At 52.2% G+C, this 7,958-nt stretch overlaps 1 long non-coding RNA gene across 1 annotated transcript; it reads left to right on the top strand.

Annotated features, from left to right (window-relative positions):
• Nucleotides 1–724: 724 nt before the first annotated feature.
• LOC121010476 (uncharacterized) lies at nt 725–3,539 on the top strand. Its single transcript, XR_005781189.1, has 3 exons — nt 725–904; nt 2,371–2,513; nt 2,732–3,539. It is a non-coding gene; the product is annotated as an uncharacterized LOC121010476 (long non-coding RNA).
• The last annotated feature ends 4,419 nt before the right edge of the window (nt 3,540–7,958 follow it).

The raw sequence follows: 7,958 nt of genomic DNA, 5'->3' as shown, positions 1-7,958 counted from the left end.
GATGAGCTGCCGGCTGCCATCTTGGCTGTTTCCTTATTTGAGGATCTACAGATGCCAAGTAGGACAAAGTGATGAAGAATGACTGCACCCTAGTGGGTTAGGAAAACGGTGGCTACTTCTCGAAGTCAGGAGATCTGGATTCTTTAGATCAACATGCTCAGTACATAAGACCGTGGGTGGGACCTAGCCATGGCTTCGACATTTACTGGCTGGGTTAACCAAGGCTGCCATGCCGGTCCAAGCACAAATTGGCTATATTAGCGGGGGCTTGTGTAGGCTTCCAGCTCTACGAGTTCCCAAAGGCAGCACATGTGGCCTGCACGTTGCCTTGCAGACCACCCTGAAGTTCACCTACAAGTTCAGTGGACAGCTCCCATCACGTGATCTTTCTGCTGATACCCGCCCCCACCCCCCACCTCAAAAGCCCCTTCTGTAATCACACACAATTCAGAAGTGCTGAGAAGTTAACACTCAGAGCGACCCCGCCCCGTCGACGAGAGGCAGGGCTTGGTGGTTAAAGGCCCCCAGCTTCCTCCTTCCTGGGAGAACAATTCTGAGGTTTATTCCAGGCGGTATCTCACGAGGTTCCCAGGAGGATAAGTCTTAGTTGCTCAGGATGGTCATCTCATTTACAGCCCTCTTAATTTCGAGGTCATCCCAGAAAGGATGGGGGGGGGGGCAGGAGGTGACAATACTAACAAACTTGTACCCAAATCATCTTAATTTGGGGTTCCTGGACCCACAAGTCAGCCAAGCCGATTCTAGCAGGAGCTGGTACGTGTGGAGATGACTATGAAGCCTCATAGGTTCAGTTTCCAATGACACTCGGTCCTAGAATTGGTCCCTGCCGGGCAGTGCAGCAGTCAGATGCATGGACCAACCATCTCACGTGCAGCAAAAGCAGGTGCACGTGGGAGCCCCGGGAGGTGGGGGGGCCACCTTGCTTCACTTAGCCCTGACATTCTGGGCCGGAGATTGCAGGGCCCACCCCTGCCCCACACGCGGAAACCTTCAGAGGCAAGCCTGGTCCCTGCAGATTTATAGATTGTAATCTCCGGCCTTGATCCTGGGCCATTCGCTCACAGCACCCTCCCTGCTCTGCGTTCTCTACCTGCTCTGAAGTTATTGGGGCCTGGTGTGAATTTAGGGACAATAAAACCATCAAAGGGCTGGGTCCTGAGAACAATCAGCTGGGGGGGGGATTTGCAATAAAGGAACATCCTGCCCAGGAAGGTGTGAGACTTGAAGCAAGTTGCAATGAGAGACTTCTGAAAGAGGTCTCTGGGGAGTCTGGCCCCATCCACACCTGGGCTGGCTTAAGGTGCCATCTGGCCTGGAGACAGGCGGATGGGCCGTATCTGCCACAGTGAGGGTCCCTCTCTCTCTAGGTCTCCGGGAGGAAGGTCACGCTGTCTTCTCCAGGACATCTGCTCCAGTGGCCAAGGCACCGGGCAAGCTATCAGGATGCACCATGTTTTCTAAACCAGCTCCTCTGCCCCAGGACCCTTGCACAGGAGGTCACTGTACATTTTGCCACGCGGCCCTGGCTCCTCTCCCATCTCTTCGCTCACTCGGGCAGAGCCCTCAAGTGCAGCCAAGTGAGTGGCTGTTGCTCCGAGGGCTGGGGCTTCAGAGGATACAGAATAGGTCTTCCCTCGGGAAGATTTCCATTCTCGGGGCAAGGACAGCTGGGGAGCAAAGCAGGGTACGGGATGGAGTGCAGCAAGGGGTGCCATTTGGGAGAGGGTCATTGGCTCAAACATCCCCTCCTCAGGAAGGCTCCCCAGGACCTGAATGTAGGCAGAAGTGAGCCATGTGGCTGTCTAGGGGAAGTGTGTTCCCAGAGACTTCAAACAGGCACACGCTTTGTCCAAGGACAGCAATGGGCCCGGCCCCTGCCCTTTCCTTCCTCCACCTTCCCCATCCTTCATCCAGGTTTCCTTGGTCTACACATTCCTCCCCCCTGCACCCCTGCCCCTGTTGTCTTTCACCTAGCCAAGTCCTTCTCCCGTGACCTTTAGCACTCAAGCCAGAGGCCGCCTCCTTCAGGAAGCCCTCCCTGCCCCACCCCCACTCCATGTATTTCCTTGGGACTCACTGCTCCTATCCGATCCCCCAGCTGTAGAAAGCCACCTACCCAAAGGGCATGCCCTGCTCTGCCGTAGCCCACAGCTGGGGATATGCCCATGCAGGGGGGTATAAAGGCCTGGCCAGGCCACCCCTGGCACACCTCTGAAGGGTCACCCTAGCTCCAGGGCTTGCCACGGGGGCAGCCAAGGCTGTTGCACTGGGTTCACGCTGCAGCTCAACTTTCCCCCCTCTTCCCTAAGGGTGGATCCCTTTTAGTGAACATCTCGGTCTTTTTCCCAGAAATCCAACCTGTGACATCTCCCAGTGGGACTTCTCAGTCTGCAGCCGCAGCCATGGAGACGGTTGCAGCCTCAACAAGACCATTTTCTCCATGCCCAGCACGGACACGGATGAGCATTTTCATGGGAAACCACATGTGCAGAGTTGAGTGAGCTCATCTCAATCACCCTTTTCCTTGTTCCATAGAGCGGGGAAAAGGGGCTCACTTAAGGTCTCCCAGCAGCTAAGAGGCTCAGCCAGCGTCTGGCACCTCGGACAAGCTGGGAAATCGGGAGCTATGATTGTTGCCCACCTCCTTCCTCCTCCTCCGAGGGGTCCTTGACCTGGCTTCCCGCTTCTATGGCCTCTGCGTCTCTCATAGGTGACTGAGCCCAGAATGGACATCACCAGCCCCTCATCAGCTATTACCCAGTTCTGTGCCAGCTCCTCAGCCATTCTTCTAGAGTTTCCTGGACCGTGGGTAGAGCTCCTGAGCTCCTCTGTACAGAGCCCCCTCACCACCATCTACAGATGTCAAAGAACCTGGCCCCGTGAACCAGCACCTACCCTTTACAGAGGGGACCACAAAACCCCAGAGAGGGGTATTGTTCACAGTCTCAAAGCATTGGATGGGCTAACTGCACCTCAAAGACAGGAAGTTGCCTCTGCTGGCAGGAACTTTGAGATCTAGGAGAAGAGAGGCCTGCTTCTAGGGTCTGAGCCAGCCCGAGGGTCCCCGGGCTTTGCCAGCAAGAACCAGGAACTGAGAACACCGGAGGCCCGGGGTGCAAAGAAATCTATCAGCACATCCCTACCACTTGCATTGGGGGGCGGCTCTAGTAGGTGAAGGAAGAAAGCCACCGTTTAGGGGCCACGATGTGCATTCACCAGTCCCTTCCGGGACATGCGGGCTTGGGCAAACTCCTTATCCCCATTTTACAGCTGAGAAAAAGGCTTAGAAGCTAAGCTGTTCCTGCCCATTTTCTAGCATCATACTGAGGAAGGGGCTCTGAATTACAGCTTTTCTGAAGGACCGGTTTTCTCAGCGACCTGGTATCCATCTGGAACTCTGAGGTTGACCAACTACAGAAGGCAGTGACTCCTTCCCCAAGCAGGGAGGTCTTTTATCTCTATGTCCTAAGGAGTCCTCGCTCCAGACATCTAACAAGCGCTTTCTGTGTGAACATCCAGTTGCCTGGCCTCTGTTTTGGGGATGCTCACAAAGACCACCCATGATCATTATTAGCAAGGAAAGATACAGGGCTGAGGGCCAGGCAGGTGCAGGCTTGAATATTCTTTCCCTTAGGAGCCTGGTGACTGTGTAGGGGTGGGACTTCACCTCCCTGAACCTTTATACCACCGTAAAAGGAGGCCTTTTCCCAGACCTCATAGTTGTCATTGGAGTTGGGGTGCACTCTGTATCCTGTGTCTTCTGCCCAGATTGAGCACGTTCAATAGTCATTTTTTTTCCCCATGGGGTGAGAAGCAGACACCTCCACAAGGTGTTAGTTGGTGTTCACACCCTTGAATGTAGATTCTTTCTCCCTGTTCCCATGGCTGACAAGCCAGCGCGGGTTATATCTAGTTGGGCTTCTCAGGAATGCTTGGGCTTCCTTCACAACATGGCGTGGTTTCCAAGAACAAGTGTCCCAAAAAGAGAGAATGCTGGCTGGAAGCGATATTGCCCCTTATGATCTTGCCTTGGATGACGGATTATCCTTTCTGCCAGATTTTGTCCGTCAAAGCAGATACAAAGCCTGGTCCAAGTTCCAGGGGTGAGAATGTAGACCCCCACCCTCTTGATTGGGTTTGGCAAAATGGACAAACATTGGTGTGATCATTTTTAGAAAATGCAGTCTGCCATTCTGCTGCCATCCCAAGTTCAGTTGCCCACATCAAGCATTTGAGTGCCTGCCTCTGAGCTTGGCATGTCCCCTGCCTTGCTTGGCTTTAGGCTGAGCACCAGCCTGGAAGCACTAGGGACATGACAGTGAACGATGAGGTGCCCTTAGTGGCTCCTTCCCATCTCCTTTCTTATGCTTTGTGGGTCTTCAACAAAGACTCTTGGAGATATTAAGATTTTACTAAATACATAGCTTCAGACCTTTTAGGACTCTGGGCTTTTTAGAAGAGCTACAAAGGGGGATGTAGCTGTAGGAGTAGGTGATTAAGCTACCTCTCAAGTTATTTCCTGCCATAGGAGTGCAGATCGAGTTCTAGAGCAGCTACACATGTTCAAGGGTTGGGTTAAAATGGGGGCACCATCTGGATTCATCAGACAGATTCTCCGAAGGACTCGAGTTCTTAGAAGGGAGGTGTGGGTAGGAGAATCCCCACGTGGCAGCCCTGGAGGAAGCTGCTTGGATACCCTGAAAGAGAAGCTGTTCAGTTGTAGGAGAGCACAAAGCTGCAGCACCTTTGGGAGGCTTCATAGAATGCATGCTGTTACCCATGGCCTCTCCGGAGGAGCAGGTGTCCTAGGGCCCGGCCGTTTCTGCCCAGCGTGGCCCATCTCTAATGGGCAGTCTTTGCTCTGGAGCTCCCGTTGGGTTTGCCGAGACCTTACTGGATCCGCATCATGATGGCGGGCTCTCCACCCCACACCGGCATCACCCACCCCCTGCTATAACCTGCTTTCACACCTAACTCCTGGGTCTTCTGGTAGGTAGCTGCTAACAAATGGATCCACTCCAAGGGGGTCAGTAGGGCAGCCGGCATGGAGTACAGAAGTGATTGTCATGTCTATTTCCAGACAAACACCAGCAATAACATTATGCCCAGTTGTCACGCCAGTCCCTGTTTAGCCCAGCCCCCCTCTATCAGGGGCATGCTTCTTCCGGTGGCCATGTTGGTCCAGGGAGGTTCTGCCCCAGCTCCTCCCAAGGAATCTTGGAAGCATAATTGCTGACCCAGGATGTGCTGGTGCTGAGTTTATCATGACGCTAAATGCCAGCATTCTTCCTTCAACTCAAGAGCCAAAACTAATATAAACACCCCACTCCCCATTTGTTAGCCTAATGCCATCCGCAATCTGATGGGGCCTGACCCCATCTGAGCCTGATTTATGGCCTTACTAACAGATGCTATGGCTGAGAACTGAGCCAGGCGTCTGACTGAGGGGGAAGATGGTTCAAGAGATAGGCCAGCCCCCCCCCCTCCCCTGGGGGGGGGGGGGGGGGGGGGAGGGGGCAGTGCACAATCTTCTTTCCCGTCTACCCAGCAGGGTCCCCAACTTCTCAATCTCTTCACTGAATAACAGAGGCTATCTATTTAGGGCAGACAAATATTTATGGATCTCCTCTTTTCTCGCCTAAGTCTGCTGATCTGGGAAAGGAAAAGCAGTTGCAAAGCATGGGTCAGGGGCATAAGGAGGACGTAGACGAGGTCTTACTCCCTTCTCCCTGATTATGAGGAGTCCTGGATCCTTTTTAGCAAAAATTTCATGATAGGATTTTGGGCAGCACTCCCACCAAGTCAGGATGTACGGAGCCATGTATTTTTCTCTTTACAGTCAGATTTTTTTCCACATACACATAGAAAAGTGCACACGTAAGTATAGAGCTCGAGTTTTCATAGTGTGAGTGTACTTGTGTGCAGCCATAATTACACACAAGTCACCATTAGGTTAAGATTAACATTCTTTTTAAGGATGTGTTTAAGAGTTAGCCCCAGGCTTTCTTTCCTATAGGCAGAAAACTCTCGCCTGGTTCACTTAAGGTGTTACTTTGCAGGTTTTTAACTACCTGGTAGAGGAGGTTTTCAGCATAAGGAACCAGAGCTGGTTGTAGCCTGGGGCCATTTGCAGTCTGGACTCTCTGGCATCCTAGTGAGCAATTCTGCCCCTTCTCGCTGTCCTCACTTCCAGCCCCATCACAGGGGCTGCTTCATGCCAACGTTTGCTCTTAACTGTGGATCTAGGTCAACCCAGGTTTGAATCCCTTCTCTGCCAGTCTTAAAAGTGCTCTGCCCATTTCAAAACTCAGGAAGTGGAGGCTAGCGGTTATATCTAGGCAACTTAATTTCCACAGGGCTGGACACCAAGCAAGACGACCACATGAGCAATGTGAGTCGCCCATCATAAGGTCCCTTCTGAAGTTTGGGTGAAAGTTTGTAGGAAGCAGTCTCAGAGTCCACTAGTTGGGCAGCAAGGAAGTGGGGCCAGATAGGCAAGGAAGCACACAAGGTCTTCGTATCAAGCTAAGCCCACAGGGTACAACTGACTTGGTTTTACAGGCCAGCTGCAGAAACTGGGTAAATCATCTCAGGTTGGCCTCATGGTGGTGAGGAGCCGGACCATTTATACACCTGCAGCCGTCAGTCATCTGTCAAGGCACTTCTGGCACCCCCCATCCCCCACTGTGTGCACCCTGAGCCACCTGAGGTCCATCCTCCGAGAAGATGCAGGTAGGTGCTGGCTATTACAAGTGGAGCTGCTCCAGGAGCCAATGGGTTTGAACATGGCAGAGACACACAAGGGGACATAGACAGCACTGAACACCTGCCTCACACCCACTAGGGCATGCTACAAGGACTGAAGAGATTGCCAAGATGCTAGATAATTCCTGCTGTATAGCTCATTAAGAGGCCACTGTGGGGTTGAGAGTCCAGATCCCTGTACCCTCACCAGCCTTTTGAGCCACGGATTACTTGCACCACCTTACCTGTGGCTTTCATTGTAGACAGAGCCACAGCCAGAGAACGACGTTCCGATGAAAATTAAGGACCAAACTTACTAGACACTTACATTTTTTTAAAATCAGCATTGTTGGCAGGGACAACAGGTGTGGAATTGATGGTGATGGTCACTTCTCTTGCTGCTCTGAGAACCCGAGAAGCATAGAGCAGTAGCAGCCACAGTAGGTGTGGTGGTAAGACCAGAAAGGACACCTGCATGGAGACCATCTCCTTATGACCAAGTCGGGCAGAAGAGCCACAATAAGAGTTGAAAAAGGCTCCAAAGAGGCAGTGGCCACCCTAGAGCAGAGAGCCCCAATGGTAGGGAGGATCCTACAGCATTCTAGATACAGAATGCTGTCAATCCTCGTTATACTTGAACAAAGGCCAAGAAATAGGCTGGCAGCAGGATAGGACTGGGTGTGATTATTCGGCTTGCCTCCAAAGATCCACTCATTCTACCATTCTTCACCCTGTTCTATGCACTGACAGGATCACCCATTTGTATTTGCCTGGAGGATAGAGGGAAAGACATCCACTGCTTCTCTTGCCAACACCTGCAGGCACTGCTCATTGGTTGTAAGAGGAGAGAGGTTGGGGTATTTAGTCCCTTTCCTCTAGGCCAGTCTTTTAGGACTTCAGCTATCAGGCCACAGGGTCATTGATTATTTCCCCTTCCCTCTGGATTCTGAGAGGAAGGAAGGAGAAGAATGAAGTCCTGTGGCTATAACAGAGGGAAGACCATCTGCCTTTGGTTCCCTCAACTCTGCCCATGTCAAAGAAGTAGTCATCTAATGTGGATTAGATCTCCAGTCAGGGCCCCAAGAGAGATAAAGGCTATTTTGTCGTCAGGATTCAATGCCTATAGCATGCAGGCTGGTAAGAAGGGTACAGCATAAACAGTCTCCTACGACAACTAGGTCAACCTTCCTGAC

Source organism: Herpailurus yagouaroundi, unplaced genomic scaffold (assembly GCF_014898765.1).
Source record: "Herpailurus yagouaroundi ecotype Mexico unplaced genomic scaffold, PumYag 191, whole genome shotgun sequence".
In the NCBI taxonomy this organism is placed as follows: domain Eukaryota; kingdom Metazoa; phylum Chordata; class Mammalia; order Carnivora; family Felidae; genus Herpailurus; species Herpailurus yagouaroundi.
The sequence above is the reverse complement of the archived record's forward strand: the minus strand, read 5'-3'. Positions and strand labels throughout refer to the sequence as shown.